General features: G+C 45.2%; 2 protein-coding genes across 7 annotated transcripts in view; one reads left to right on the top strand and one right to left on the bottom strand.

The window, feature by feature from the left end:
- LOC137534178 (N-acyl-aromatic-L-amino acid amidohydrolase (carboxylate-forming)-like) overlaps positions 1-16246 on the bottom strand; it is a 95399-nt gene that overhangs the window by 74397 nt on the left and 4756 nt on the right. The gene's annotated exons all lie outside the window — the stretch shown is intronic.
- Positions 1-16246, top strand: part of LOC137534176 (oxysterol-binding protein 1-like) — a 70410-nt gene that overhangs the window by 10268 nt on the left and 43896 nt on the right. The gene's annotated exons all lie outside the window — the stretch shown is intronic.

Here is a 16246-nt window from a genome sequence, read left to right on the forward strand (position 1 = left end):
ATTTCCAAAAGCTTTGTGTTTTTCTCTGTAGAAGTTCCCTTTATTCACATCTACACACATTTAATGTTCTTTCACATTTGTATCTACTGTTAAAGTGGATCCGAGATGAACTTTTAAGGTAGCCATACACTGGTCGATTTGCCATCATATTCGACCAACAGACAGATCCCTCTCTGATCGAATCTGATCAGCGAGGGATCATATGGCTGCCTTTACTGCAAATAGATTGTGAATCGATTTCAGCTGAAACCGATCACAAGCCGCTTCACAGCATCCGCGTATAACTTTCTGTCACTCCATGGACAGCGGAAGTTCAAATAGTGCGCCCTCTATTTGTATTTCCGCTGTCACTGCAGTGACACAGGAAGTTACACACGGATGCCGTGATGCGGAGAAGATGCCAGCCGGGAGCTGCGAGGTGATGCGGAGAAGATGCCGGGAGCCAGCCTCAGGTAATGTATACCTGCGTCGATTGTACGCCGCTAGCGATGTGCTCCCTACCCGCGAGCGATCGACGGTAATTTCCCGCACGGAGCGATCGACGGGACCGATCTATTTCTGCTGTCGATCGGCGGGTAATCGGCCTAGTGTATGGCCAGCTTTACTCATTGCATAATTGTGTTCCGTTCCTATTGTTTATAGGGCATTCCTCAAGCCAAATACTTTTTTGTTTTAATACTCTAATTCCCTATAAACTAAACAAGCCATGCCCACAGGTTTTCAAAGAGCCAAGGCACTTTCAGACAGTAGCAAGGGCTCATGGGAGCTCAGTCTGGGCAGGAGGAGGGGGAGGTATTACTAGCCAGAGATTTTAGAGGCAGAGGGGAGGAGGGAGGAGGAGGGGGGATTAGGTTTTTTTGCTCAAGATGCAGATAAGCCTGCCTCTGTGTAATGTTTACAAACAACATGGCTGCTGTCGTATCACAGGAAGAAATAATCATATTCTATTAAAGCTGTTTGCAGCTAGATTTGCTGTGTAAACTATCTAAACTTTCGATAAGATATATAGACAAGTTACTTGCTCTAGTTAGTTTTTCATCTCGGATCCGCTTTAAGGCTTGGGTCCACTGAGAGCTTTTGTAGCATTTTCCATTCACTGGCAATCAGTGCTATGGCAGTAATTGCACTACCAAAATCGCCGGCACTTGCGCTCAGCATTTTCGAAGCTATTCTGTTTGAAGGAATGCAAAGGCAAAATTGAATTCCTTCAAACCGCTCTGAAAATCGATCTGTATTTGTTAGCGATTGTGATTTGCATTTCTAAGTGGGCCCCAGCCCTTACGATGGCACATACTTAAGTATAGATTGCAACTCTAAATTATTGCTATAAATTCAGTTTAGAATTATAGTTCTGATGACATTTTCAGTTTATGCATGTTGTAGGTGTCACCATATGTATTATCTTAAGCATAATACTTGAAATAGCTTTGTGTGGACTCATTTTGAAAAGTAAGAATTCCATAAAGTGTCATAAAAAGTGACCCTGAGCTTAAAAAAAAAAAAAAAAAAAAAAAAAAAAGTATAAGCTATGTTGCTTGGTTGTCCTTACATTTTGAGAAACCAGTTGTCTGTAAAACTAGGCATACACAAATCGATTTAATTTTGATCTTTCAGTTATGCTAGGAATACACGGTTCGTTTCCGCCGTGCATTTCTGCTCTCAATCGTTTTTGCCGCTCGATTCTGCATTCAATTCTCTTATTTTCTGCTAGTTTTTCTTCTCTTTTTTTTCCATTCACTTCTATCAGAAATCGAGTGGCAAAAGAATCAAAAGGGAGATCGGACTTGTCGGAAATTTTCTATTGAACCGTCTAATCACCTAAATAACGAACCGAGTATTCCCAGCATAAGGCTGATTTTATTTAATAGAATATGAACACAATCAAAATTTGATTGAACAAGAATCAGTTGAAAGTCTCAGAAACTTGTATTCTCTAGAATGGAAATTTTCCAACTTGGCCAATCAAGTTTTTTTTTTTTTGTGCTAGATTTCAATGACTTTTTTTTGATCTAATTTAAAAATAATCAGTAAAAAAAAAAAGGTAAGAGGTAGCCAAACCTGGGGCTTCTTTAGTGGCCTTATACTGTGTGGCTCCTCATCTTTAATAGCCTCCCCGCTGTGTGGAAGCTATGCTCCCCATGCACCTCTGATGGGTGCATGCTCTGTCTATCCTGCATGCCCTCTACGTAAGCATCCTCCCACGCCTGTGTGTAGGGACCTTGGCTGGGAGTGTTCGGGCCATTTGCAGTTACAAATGTTTTTGAAACTGCACATGTGCAGAGCGCGTCTGGCTGTAGCTGCTATGCACATTCAGGAGCACGATGGATGAGAGTGCGTGCAGTGGACAGAAAATGCACCCCATCTCCATCTAGACCAGGCATGGGCAAACTTGGCCCTCCAGCTGTTAAGGAACTACAAATCCCACAATGCGTTTGCCTATATGAGTCATGACTGTGGCTGTCAGACTCCTGCAATGCATTGTGGGACTTGTAGTTCCTCAGCTGGAGGGTCAAGTTTGCCCATGCCTGATCTAGACCCACTCAGAGCTTTGCATTGGTGGTATAGCTCCAATACGGAAGGGAGGCTGGGTGAAATTGAAGGGCCATACAGTTTGAGGGACACTGAGGAAGCCCCAGGTATGGGCCACCTTGTGTATTTTTTATTCACCTTGGGTGTGCTTTAAAGGGATACTGTAGGGTGGTCGGGGGAAAATGAGCTGAACTTACCCAGGGCTTCTAATGGTCCCCCGCAGACATCCTGTGCCCGCGCAGCCACTCACTGATGCTCCGGCCCCGCCTGCGGTTTACTTCTGGAATTTCAGACCTTAAAGTCTGAAAAACACTGCACCTGCGTTGCCGTGTCCTCACTCCCGCTGATGTCACCAGGAGCGTACTGCACAGGCCCAGCAGTATGCTCCTGGTGACATCAGCGGGAGCGAGAACACGGCCATGCAGGCGCAGTAGGTTTCAGACTTTAAAGTCTGAAATTCCAGAAGTGAACCAGAGGCGGGGCCAGAGCATCGGTGAGTGACTGCGTGGGCACAGGATGTCTGCGGGGGACCATTAGAAGCCCCGGGTAAGTTCAACTCATTTTCCCCCGACCCCCTACAGTATCCCTTTAACAATATATCCCTTACTTAAGCTACATGTATGTTAGTTTTTGTTACTTTGGACAATCGTATGTAATTGTGTCAAGTAAAGATCTAGTGCTAGTTAAAGAGGAACTCCAGCCTAAACAAACATACTGTCATTAAGGTACATTAGTTATGTTAATTAAAATAGATGGGTAATATAATCTCTTACCCACCCTGTTTTAAAAGAACAGGCAAATGTTTGATTTCATGATGGCAGCCATCTTTTTGGTTGAAAGGAGGTGACAGGGAACATGAGACACAGTTCCAACTGTCCTGAGCGCCTCTTCCAGTTGCTAGGCAACGTGAATAACAACATAGGAAATCCCATCATGCTCTGCACAGCATCAGGAGAAAAAAAGCCCGGGCTTTTTTCTTTGATGGGTGGAGTTTAGATAAAAATGCAGCTAAAAATGATGCTTTGGTAAGAAAAACAAAGTTCTGAGGCTGTGAAACTGTTAAAGAAACACCAAGCCTTTTCAGTTCTGCTGAGTAGATTTTTAGTCCAGAGGTTCACTTTAAGGTGTTCTCCAATGTTTAGTCATCCACTATGACATTTCCCTAAGGGCCAGTTCACACGAAATGGAGTGGAAAGTGCTGCTCACCACTGTGCACATCCACTTTCTAGCCTCTGCCCAGGCTCTTATTTATTCTTGCTCATTCATTCAGTTGACTTTAACTTTTTGTGGCCATGCCATGTGTACATGCCAGATGTCTCTGTCAATCTCTTCTTCTTTCAGCTGTTGCTTAGGCATGTTCACAGCCTCACATATACTGTCTATCCATCTTTGCCTCTGTTGTCCTCTTCTTCTTTTGCCTAGCATCTAAGATTTCTCCCAAATAATCCAGCCTTCTTATTATGGCCCATGTGCAATTCTTTTTTTTCACCTTAGTTATCTCCTAGGAGATAATTTTGATATTCTGTTTTAAATAACTTAATATTTTACAACTGAAAAAGTACCCAAAACTTTATGAAAAAGTACAAAACAATTTATTTTGAGTATTTTATTGCCTGCTGGTAGTTTAAAAGGCATTTTATGACAAGGTGTAAAAATATCACCTAGGAGAAAACCCAGGTGAAAAAAGGGAATTGCATATGGGCCCATGTGACCAAAGTATTTGAGAGAGTACTGTATCAACCCTTCTAGTATTGACTGGTTAGAACTTCTAGCAGTCCAGGGAAGTTTTGGTAGCTTTCTCCATACCCACAGTTCAAAATAATCAATATTTCTATGCATGACCATCTCTTTCAGTAAAGCAGCACAATTTACAACACCTACTGTTGGGGGTATCACCATGCAGAAAATGTTAGCCAGGCGTCTTTTCAAGTGGTAGAGCAGGCAAGATCTATTTACTGACTTGCATTGATTGGCACTGCTCTGCACTCTGCTGCAGGCAGCAGTAGTACAGAGCTGTGTGCACTGCATCCCGTGTGAACAGGCACTTAGGGACACAAGTCACTGCTGTTGTTTGCTCCTCATCTGCTGTGCCTCATCCTCCCTGCTCCCCTCTTCATAGTACAAAACAGACTGCTTGGCTGTATTGGCTTGACTAACAATCTGCTAAGGTACAATAGCTTTAATCAGAGTTGTTTGGACCTGCACAAGGAGCACAGTGATTTTTGAGGTGATATTACACAGAGAAGTACACAGTGTAGAAGCCATCTACAATTAAAGGTATTCTTCATAATTTAAATGTACTACTGTGCATAAGAAAACGTAACCACTTAAGTACCAGCAGTCTCTGCCCCCTTAACCTCTGGAGGACCGCAGTGGTAAACCCCCCTAAAGACCAGGCCATTTTTTACTTAATTGACCACTGCAGCTTTAAAGGACTTACGAGCCCAAACCAGTAAAAAATGTCTTTACCTGTATGAAGTTGTAAGGCACGGAGGACGCCATCCGCGCCCTCCATACAGCTCCGCCGGGTCCCCGCTGCCTTTGCTCCCCCCGGCCGGACCCCGACCCCACAGCCCGGGTCGGGCTCTCCTTCCTCCTTTAAATATGGCGCCGGAGGAGGCCGCGGCTGCGCAGACCGCACCGACTCGAGTGCGGCTGCGCAGCTCTAGGGCCTCCCTCCCCGATTCACTCTACGTAGCTGTGGGGTCGGGGTCCGGCCGGAAGGAGCAAAGGCAGCGGGGACCCGGCGGAGCTGCACGGAGGGCGCGGATGGCGTCCTCCGTGCCTTACAACTTCATACAGGTAAAGACATTTTTTTTACTTAGTTTTGGCGCCCAGAATACCCACCGATTTGCTACAGCACTATATTGACCTGATGAAGCGGTTTTTTACCGCGAAACGCGTTGTCCTAGGTGCTTATCATCATTAAACTCTTAACTTTCATCCTACCGAGTGGAGTGTCCATTCTTAAGGTAGGCGATCTACAATATATTATACATCAACTGTTATAAGTATGCATAAGTGCAAACATTACAACAAGGGCGCCTCCTACTGCTACTTTACTTGGGTCTAACATCCCACATTGTGGGAGTGTTACTTTTTGCCACAATTCGTGGCAAAAAATCTTTTTTTCGAAGGAGCTGCGACCACGAACCGCAAAGACCGAGTGGAGACGGGCTTTCTCCACCTGCGCATACGAGTGGTTGCCTCTCCAAGCAACCTATACTTGTGAGTAGTACTAATTACATTTGTTGACCATATCGCAAGGATAATACACTATAGGGGCTCCCGGTGTCTCTGTGGTTTTTTTCGTTTATATTACACAGTATTTTTTTTACTGGTTTGGGCTCGTAAGTCCTTTAAGGCAGTGCTGTCCAACTTCACGGGCATGGAGGGCCATTTTTTTTTTTCCCAGACCCCATGGTGGAGGGCTGAAGGTTCTTGCTAAAGCCGCAACCAGACACCCCCCCCCCCCCCCCCCGCCCCCCCCCCCCCCCCCCCCCCCCAGGGGAAAAATGCAATTAAAGGACAATTAGATTTGGCAGCATTTTCCACAAAATGCAATTTAAGATTTTGGTGAAGTTGCGTACACGGCGCGCCTAAAACCATGGGGGTTCCGTTGCGCCGAAAAATGGGTGTGGCCATGGACCAGAATGTGGGTGTGGCCACAGGTGGAGACAAATTTACATAAACTTAGCAATGTGGGACATTAGATTAGGACAGTGGTGGCGAACCTTTTGGAGGCCGAGTGCCCAAACTGCAACCCAAAAGTAACTTATCTATCGCAAAGTGGCAACAGCAATTTAAACTACATACAAACGTTTTAACTCATACATGAACATTATGGAAAATCCAAGTTGAAAATAAACTCTGAAGATAAACCATTTCATCCATGATCCTACTCCTGAAAAATGTATTTATTTTTTTTTAGAACCTCCCAGTTTTATTTTCCATTTTAAAAAGCTAAAAAAGGTTTAATGCTATTGTCTCATGATGATGATTCAGCTTTTCCATAGTCTCGCAGTTCACAATCATGTGACCCCCAACAAGACAAATTCAGCAATCATGAGGCCCCCAACAAGGCACATTCAGCAATCATGAGGCCCCCAACAAATCATGAGGCTCCCAACAAGACAAAATCAGCAATCTTGATGCCCCCAACAAATCATGAGGCCCCCAACAAGACAAATTCAGCAATCATGAGGCCCCCAACACGACAAATTCAGCAGTCATGAGGCACATAAATAGAGAACATTTCACATAAATAGGCAGAATGCCCCTTTAATATGGTAGACACCTCTCACCTGGCTTCTGTATTCTCCTCTCTACTGGCTGCTGTGCCTGGCTGGCCTGGCAATAGTGTTTTTGGCCAGATTGGTGATGATGTGTGGGCTGAAAGGCCTTGCGGTGCTGCTGTGGCCGGGCTGGCGGTGATGCTGTTGTGTGGCCGGATGAGGTAGTAACAGGTGCCCCCCCCCCCAGTTAGATAGTGACAGGTGCCCCCCCCAGTTAGATAGTGACAGGTGCCCCCCCCCCCCCCAGTTAGATAGACAGGTGCCCCCCCCAGTTAGATAGTGACAGGTGTCCCCCAGTTAGAGAGTGACGGGTGCCCCCCCAGTAAGAGAGTGACGGGTGCCCCCCCAGTAAGAGAGTGACGGGTGCCCCCCCAGTAAGAGAGTGACGGGTGCCCCCCCAGTAAGAGAGTGACGGGTGCCCCCCCAGTAAGAGAGTGACGGGTGCCCCCCCAGTAAGTGACAGGTGCCCCCCAGTGCAGGTGCCCCCCCAGTTAGAGTGACAGGTGCCCCCCCCCCCCCCCCGCGTTACCTCATTGCAGCGCTGCCCGCCATTGCCTTCTCCTCTGTCCCCGCTGGTCTAGCGCTGCCTCACAGCTCAGACCTCACAGACCGCGGCGACTGAAACAGGCAGAGCGCGCGCATAACACCCGCGTGGCAGAACGTCACATGCGGGAGTGACTGATTTCACTTCCGCATGTGACGTACTCTGTGCGGGTAATATGCGCACTCTGTTTGCCTCAGTCGCCGCGATCTGTGAGGTCTGAGCTGTGAGGCAGCGGGGACACAGGAGAGGCCACACAAGAGGGAGCAGGCATGGCGCCCATAGCGCACGCCATGCCTGCATCTCGGGGAAAGGAGCGGGCCGCAACAGGAGGCCTGGCGGGCCGGATGCGGCCCGGGGGCCGCCAGTTGGACAGCGCTGCTATAAGGCATAGCTGCAGGGTCGCACAACTTAGCATTTACTTAGTGATTTACCCCCCTTTCTCCCTATCAACAGAGCTTCCTGTTGGTGGGGTCTGAACACACACACACACACACACACACACACACACACACACACACACACACACACACACACACACACACACACACACACACACACACACACACACACACACACACACACACACACACACACACACACACACACACACACACACACACACACACACACACACACACACACACACACACACACACACACACACACATACACACACACACTTCATTTTTTATTACAAATATTTAAATGTTTTTGTAATAAATTTTGCTATTTCTTTATTTTTTCCATAATCCCCCCCCCCTCCCCCCAGCCAGCCAATCCTGGCGTTCAGCTCTCATAGGCTTCTGCCTATGAGAGCCGATCACTCTCTGGTGTCCCAGCGGGACAGCCGTGTCACACAGCTGTCCCCAGTACAGCGCTGCTGCAGATAGCAGTGCTGTACATCCCTATTAGACGGCATTCTTGCCGCCTAACAGTCTCCCAAACGGCGGCGGAAGGCTGGGCGGAGCTCCGCCTCTCAAGCAGGAGATGCGCGTGCAGCCTGCGTGTGATCTCCTGCAGAAGCCGGCCCCATGACTTTATGCCATTTGGCATTAAAGAGAATCTGTATTGTTAAAATCGCACAAAAGTAAACATACCAGTGCGTTAGGGGACATCTCCTATTACCCTCTGTCACAATTTCGCCGCTCCCCGCCGCATTAAAAGTGGTTAAAAACAGTTTTAAAAAGTGTGTTTATAAACAAACAAAATGGCCACCAAAACAGGAAGTAGGTTGATGTACAGTATGTCCACACATACAAAATACATCCATACACAAGCAGGCTGTATACACCCTTCCTTTTGAATCTCAAGAGATCATTTGTGTGTTTTTCCCCCTGCAGCTCTCATGCACTGAAGTTTGAGGCTGCTCTTTTCTTCCTGCAAACAGCTTTGCCCTTGTCTGAATTTCCTTAGTATGTGAAAGCCCAGCCAGCTCTGAGGACGATTTATCCAGCTTGTAAAAGATAAGAGAGCAAAGAGAAGCTGCACTAATCTAAATATCACACAGGCAGTGTGCAGAGAGGGGCCTGAAAGGGGGAGTTCATAGCAGAACCACAACACTGAAGAACTTGGCAGCCTTCCAGACACAGGCCGACAAGTCTGACAGGGGAAAGATACATTGATTTATTACAGAGACTGTTATAGTAGAAAGTGCTGCAGTTAGCCAGAACACATTAGAATAGCTTTTGGAACTCGTAGGATGATAAAAAACAGGATGCAATTTTTGTTACGGAGTCTCTTTAAGCGGTCCTGGGGCTGCTGCCGCGGTCACGCCCCTTGGCGTGACGTAGTCTTTAAGTAGTTAATGACCAGAGACCGCTGGTACAGAAACGGTGGAATCCCAACAGATAACGATTAATCGCCACACTTACCCGCCGTCACCGCAGCACATCAGGGAACCTGGGCCACCCACTCTGCCGTCTCTGACAGTAGAGTTCCTGTGAGCCGGTCAGGAGCTGCTTTTATTGGCTTCTGTCCCTGTCTTTCAGTGTAAGCCAATGGGAGTTGCTTACATTGAAAGACAGGGCCAGGAGCCAAAGAAATCGGCCCGCTCACAGGGCTCTGCCGTCCTGGAGACAGGCGGAGCCAGTGAGCTGCGGCAAGAGATGGCGGGGATTAAGCGGCGGGAGCGACGGAAACGGCGCATGTGCGCAGCGGCGGCTAATTGAAATCTACACCTTGCCAGCCAGGTGACCACCAAAACGGCATAAGATTTCAATTAGCTTGGTTAGGTAGTTATTAAGCCACATATATACGCTAGATGGACTCCGTTGCTGCTGTAACGAGTATACAGCTGTCCTACGAGCAATGAAAAAGCTTTGCACCCTGTTGTCCCTCCTCCCCACTTCATTGAGCAGTACAAACTGCTCAGCCATGACTGGACAGCATGTCTGTACTGTGTTCCCTGCAATATTGCCTTGAACAAGCAGTGGTTAAGGGCATATGAGTTTATGTTGCTTGTAAAGAGGATTAAAAAATATCTAGAAGATAGAAAACAGTATCCTGGTGCAGGTGTCATGTTTCCATGAAAACCTGTTTTTCTTGTAAATACTTGTAGTTTGTATTTTTAATATACAGCTATGGGGTGTCCTGCAGCTCACGTGCACAGGTGTCTTCAGGGTCCGACATGAGCTTAATAACTTACGGAGTCAATTTAGTGTACAGGATTATAGGTGTGATATAACAGAAACAAGCATGGCAATTATAGATTATGATCCCTGCCAAGTTTGTAATAAAGTCTTTATTTAGAATCAAGTGCATCAGTCTCAGGGGGAGTAAGTTGAATAAATGTTATTTCATAACTCTGGCTCTCTTCTTTCTGGCCAAAGCCAGGAACTTATAGCACCAGGTGATTATCAATTGTAACATCTTATTTTGGTTAACTGACATGTATAGACTTTCCTGCATAATCAAAGTCTGCACGGTTTAACAACTATGTACCATAAACTTTTCATAACTCACCATACATCAACTCTTGTTATAACTTTTAAAGAGACACTGAAGCGAAAAAAATATGATATAATGAATTGGTTGTGTAGTACGGATAATTACTAGAAGATTAGTAGCAAAGAAAATATTCTCATATTTGTATTTTAAGTTATATAGTGTGTTTTATAACATTGAATCATTCTTTAATATTTGCAGTTTACACACTACTCAGCATTCTAAATGATTTTTTCAGAGCCATCTTGTGAACTATTGACCTGTCCTCTGGCAGAGAAAAAGAAAATTCTTCACTGACAGTTGAGATAATAAACTTCAGAAGACAGCCCTCTCTGAGATTTTGAAACTCGTAGAGCTTAATGGCTTTTTTGCATAGAGATAACTGGAGTTTCTTAACTCTTCCTGTACTGGAAACAATTAGACTTATGTCTGATCCTAATGTTTTATTTCATAGCTGTACTACACATACAAATCATTATAATCATAATTTTTTTTCCGCTTCAGTGTCTCTTAAATCAAAGCGCCTTTGAACATGAAATACTGTGAATAAAGATGTAAATTATAGAGCCAACGTTCTTATCTAACAGCAGAGGGTACTCTAGAGGTCAGAGTGTTGCCGGAGTGATGTGCTGTTCAATATATGCATCATGTGACGCATTTGGCATGTTACAACGCACTCATTTCATAGCCTGTATAATTGCTTTGGAACACATTTTTTCAGTTTCTGGAAACGTAGACAGTACTTTAGGATTAGTCAGTCCACTATAATGCATGTGAGATGTGACCATTCCTAAAGTTGTATTATATGGCCAGTGCATTGATGTGTGCTAATGTGTTACCACACAGCATGCAAAGCATGACCACAGCTTTTTTCAGAGGTCTCAGATATTATGCGGGTGGAAACGAAACGTTGAAAATGAATTATGACCTTATTGGTCAGGGCCCAGTTTGAGGTTAAGTTTGTAAGTTCTCTATTCTTGAAACTCTATTTTTTGCCTTTCTTGTGTCTTGCCCACACACTATATGAGCGATTTATCAATTGAGTTATAAGCTACTTAATGCAAAACAGAACAATGTAAACAGATTTACTTTAGCTGGGAAGACTGAGTCATAAATCCTCCTGCTGGCTGTGCTGAAATAGCGTATGTGCTGTTTATGTCTATATTTCGGTCTGAAGTCTTTTGCAGATGTTCACCGAGCCATGTTGTTGAGTGAGAGAGAGGGGGGGTTACAGAGTCCCTGAAAAACCAGCACAGCCACTTAGCTATAAAAGTAGCAGCGTGATTTGCTATGACAAAATTCTTTGATTAATTCCCTCCCGTGTCTATGCACTGGCTATTTCACTTTTCATGCTGAATTACCAGCAGCATTTGGAGGTATCAGTGCTTTAACAGCCTGCTGTTTATGATAGAATGTGGGCTGTTTTTTTTTTTCTCAGTTTAAGGTTGAGCCTCTATTTGGGGAACTGTTTATTACAGGGTTGGACATATTAACAGGGCTGTGGAATCAGTGGTTTCAATAAACTGAGGAGTCGTTGTTGAATGATTTTTGAACCAAATCCATAGCCTTTGTAAAAATTAGACTAAGGAGTTGGAGTCGGAGTCAGAGCAATTTTAGGTACTCCGAGTCAGTGGTTTTGTAAACTGAGGAGTCGGATGATTTTTGTGCCCACTCCCCAGCCCTGCATATTATTATACACTCACCTAAAGGATTATTAGGAACACCATACTAATATGGTGTTTGACCACCTTTCACCTTCAGAACTGCCTTAATTCTATGTGGATTCGAATGAGGAGGGAGATAAGCACTGGCAATTCTACGTGGCATTGATGCTGAAAGCATTCTTTAAAAATGTTGGCCCATATTGATAGGATAGCATCTTGCAGTTGATGGAGATTTGTGGGTTGCACATCCAGAGCACGAAGCTCCCGTTCCATTACATCCCAAAGATGCTCTATTGGGTTGAGATCTGGTGACTGTGGGGGCCATTTTAGTACAGTGAACTCATTGTCATGTTCATGAAAACAATTTGAAATTATTCAAGCTTTGTGACATGGTGCATTATCCTGCTGGAAGTAGCCTTTAGAGGATGGGTACATGGTGGTCATGAAGGGATGGACATGGTCAGAAACAATGCTCAGGTAGCCTGTGGCATTTAAACGATGCCCAATTGGCACTAAGGGGCCTAAAGTGTGCCAAGAAAACATCCCCCACACCATTATACTACCACCACCAGCCTGCACAGTGGTAATAAGGCATGATGGATCCATGTTCTCATTCTGTTTACGCCAAATTCTGACTCTATCGAGACTCATCAGACCAGGCAACATTTTTTCAGTCTTCAACTGTCCAATTTTGGTGAGCTTGTGCAAATTGTAGCCTCTTTTTCCTATTTGTAGTGGAGAAGAGTGGTATCCGGTGGGGTCTTCTGCTGTTGTAGCCCATCCGCCTCAAGGTTGTGTGTGTTGTGACTTAACAAATGCTTTGCTGCATACCTCGGTTGTAACGAGTGGTTATTTCAGTCAACGTTGCTCTTCTTCTTTCGCCCACAGGACTGCCGCATACTGGTTGTTTTACCCTTTTCACACCATTCTTTGTAAACCCTAGAAATGGTTGTGTGTGAAAATCCCAGTAACTGAGCAGACTGTGAAATACTCAGACCGGCCCCCTCTTGCAGCAACAACCATGCCACGCTCAAAATTGCTTAAAGGGGAACTTCAGCCTAAACAAACATACTGTCATCAAGTTACATTAGTTATGTTAATTAGAATAGATAGGTAATATAATCTCTTACCCACCCGGTTTTAAAAGAACAGGCAAATGTTTGTGATTCATGGGGGCTGCCATCTTTGTCATGGGGGCAGCCATCTTTTTGGTTGAAAGCAGGTGACAAGGAGCAGGAGACACAGTTCCAACTGTCCTGTGTCCTGATTACCCCTCCCAGCTCCACACGCTAGGCTTCAAATGTCAAATTCAAAATGTAAAAAAAAAAATTTCACCAAAACAGCAGAACGAGAACAACAACATCAGAAATCCCATCATGCTTTGCACAGCATCAGGGGAAAAAAGCCCGGGCAGTTTTCTTCTGTGCAGCTAAAAATGAGGATTGTTTAAGAGAAACAAAGTTCTGATGCTGTGAAACTGTTAAAGTAACACCAGGCCTTTTCAGTGCTGCTGAGTCGATTTTTAGTCCGGAGGTTCACTTTAAATCAACTTTCTTTCCCATTCTGACATTGTTTGGAGTTCAGGAGATTGTCTTGACCAGAAGCACACCCCTAAATGCATTGAAGCAACTGCCATGTAATTGGTTGATTAGATAATTGCATTAATGAGAATTTGAACAGGTGTTGCTAATAATCCTTTAGGTGAGTGTAGTAAATTGTTAGTTATCCATCACAGACAGGGATTGGCTGATGCCTGGTTAGTGTGCTTTTTGGTTGCTTGAGACTCCATGTTAAAAAAAACTACTCTATATTAATGTGAAAATACAGTAGTTTAAAGTATATTAGTGGGGAAAAAAAATAGATACTTATGGAGAGGGAAGGCTCTGGGTCCTATAGAGCCTTACCGTTCCTCTCACGGTCTGCTTGTTCCAGTCATGTCACCCCCTTCAATCTGCCGCCACAGGAGGCTTCGGAAGCCCGAGTGCTCCCGAAGACAGGCGACTCCATACTGTGTAGGTGTGGGTGTGCACTCGTGCTTGCTCACTTATTCGCGGTATGGAACCACCTGTCTTCAGGAGCACTCTGGTTTCCAAAGCTTCCCATGGTGGCACAGAGCAGTATTCGACCTAGTGGTTGAATACTGCTAACGGGGGTGACTGTGCAGGGGTGAGGGGACCGAGAGAGGAATGGGAAGAGCCTTCTCTCTCCATAGGTGAGTATACTGTACAGCACTTCCACTGTACTGTATTAGAGTAGTACTGTACAGCCATTCTGTAAGTCCCTTAACAATTAACCCCTTAAAGTGGACATGAACTCTTGCACAGGACAGAAGGAAGACATAGAGAAATGCACCCTGTATGTATTTGGAGAGTTTAGCCTGTCTAATTCCCCCTCATTTATGTCTAATTATGTCTAATATTCGGCTGTGTCAGCTGACTACCAGAGAGCCAATTGCTTAACTAATAAAGTAACAATATGCTTGCTTCCATGAAAGCAGGAAGTAGACACTCTGCAGATTTATTGTAGGAGTTGTATGAGCTGTAACAGAAATGTTTTTCTTTAAGTGTTATTATGCTGTTGCATATGTTTTTTAGAGCAGAGAGGAAATTCTGCGTTCAGTTCTTCTTTAAAAGCACCTCAGGAGAGTAGAAGCAGTGTGAAGAGCTGAGAAGCATTTCTGTGAGGTGCGGCCTAGCTGCGACTCAGAAGCCTGGGCCTAAATTAGTTGTGGGCAGCTGTGGGTGATGCATTAGGAACACAAATTTTGAAAACCTGCATAATGGAGCACTTTCCTGGCTAGTGAAGAGGTGGCAGAGCCTTAGGGCAATGTTCCCCAACCCTGTCCTCAGGGCCCACTAACAGTGCGTGTTTTGTGGAAATCCACAGAGGTAATTAACTTCCTTAGCTGTATGCCCGACACTGTGTTGGGCATACGGCCGGCTGTCCCCAGGACTCCTACGGATGATTTTAAGTGATCGCATTGTTGTAACAGCTTCAGCTAGCACTAGGCTCGCTAGCAGTGGTGGCCAGCATCCCCTGATTACTTTTGATCCCACTGGATCCAGCGACCGCGCAGCCTCCCTGCACATCTCCGGTCCTCTCTATGGGGAGGATCGGGTCTGCGCATGACGTTGCCGATGTCATGACGTCATGTTCGATCCTCCCCATAGAAAAAAGCGGAGCTGTCCAAGGAGGCTGCGGCAATCGCTGGTTTCAGGCTGGGTAATGTTTTTAGCGGCAATCGGGGGGGATCAAAAGTAATCTGAGGATGCCAGCCACCACTGCTAGCTTGCCTAGTGCTAGCTGAAGCTGTTACAACAATGCAATCACTTAAAATCATCCTGGGGGACTGTCGGCTGCAAACCCTCCGGCGTGCGTAACGCCCAGGAGGTTAAGACACAAAGGCCTCAATTCACTAAGATCATGCTGTAGATAAGGCAAGAGAAAACTTACCTCCACACACTGAGAGAGTTATTTTATCTCTTTATTCCTTAAGTTACCTCTTCTGTAGTTAATTTACCTCCTCTGTAGTTATTTTCACACACAGTTAATAAACAGCCTGTCTTTAACTCTGGAGTTATTTTAATGATTGAAGAGTTAACTTAAAGACAGTAGAGTTAACTTTAGGTTTGCCTGAGGTAAAATGTTTCCTAAATACGACATGCCTCATCACCATGGTGATAACTCTAGAAATGTTATTAAAGACAGGAGATAAGCTTAGTGAATTGAGGCCTAAGACACTAATTACCTCACCTGTGCATGTTTGTGGTTTTCTGCTAAACATGTACTGTTGGTGGGCCTTCAGGACAGGGTTGGGGAACTCTGCCTTAGGGGAGCCTTTGAAATCAGCCTTAGCCCCAGCAGAGCTCAACAGTTCCATCACGAGTCGCCTTTTGTGAAACCTGCCGGCAATTTGTGGTAGTTAGTTGAGACTGACAGTTAAGTTACGGATAATCAGGACTATATTGCATTTGTTTCAGGGGTTAATAAGCCAATCAAGAAGTCAATAGAAAAGTGTTAGTAGCCTGCTTTGTGGGCAACAATAAGAAAACAACCCAAAAGCTAGATTACAGCTGTAATATGTAAGCCCTGTCTATTTAGCGTATTGGATTTGTGGGTGATTGTGTGCGGCCGTTCCTGGAGCCCATGCAGAACGTGAAGCAATTGAGCTCCTTGCTGATGCAAAGCCTTGGCAGGCTGCACCTGTTGCTGTATGGCGTGACTAGCCCTTATCACCTAGGCGAGATCTCCTGCTGACACAGTGAAACACA

This window comes from Hyperolius riggenbachi, chromosome 10 (assembly GCF_040937935.1).
Source record: "Hyperolius riggenbachi isolate aHypRig1 chromosome 10, aHypRig1.pri, whole genome shotgun sequence".
In the NCBI taxonomy this organism is placed as follows: Eukaryota; Metazoa; Chordata; class Amphibia; order Anura; family Hyperoliidae; genus Hyperolius; species Hyperolius riggenbachi.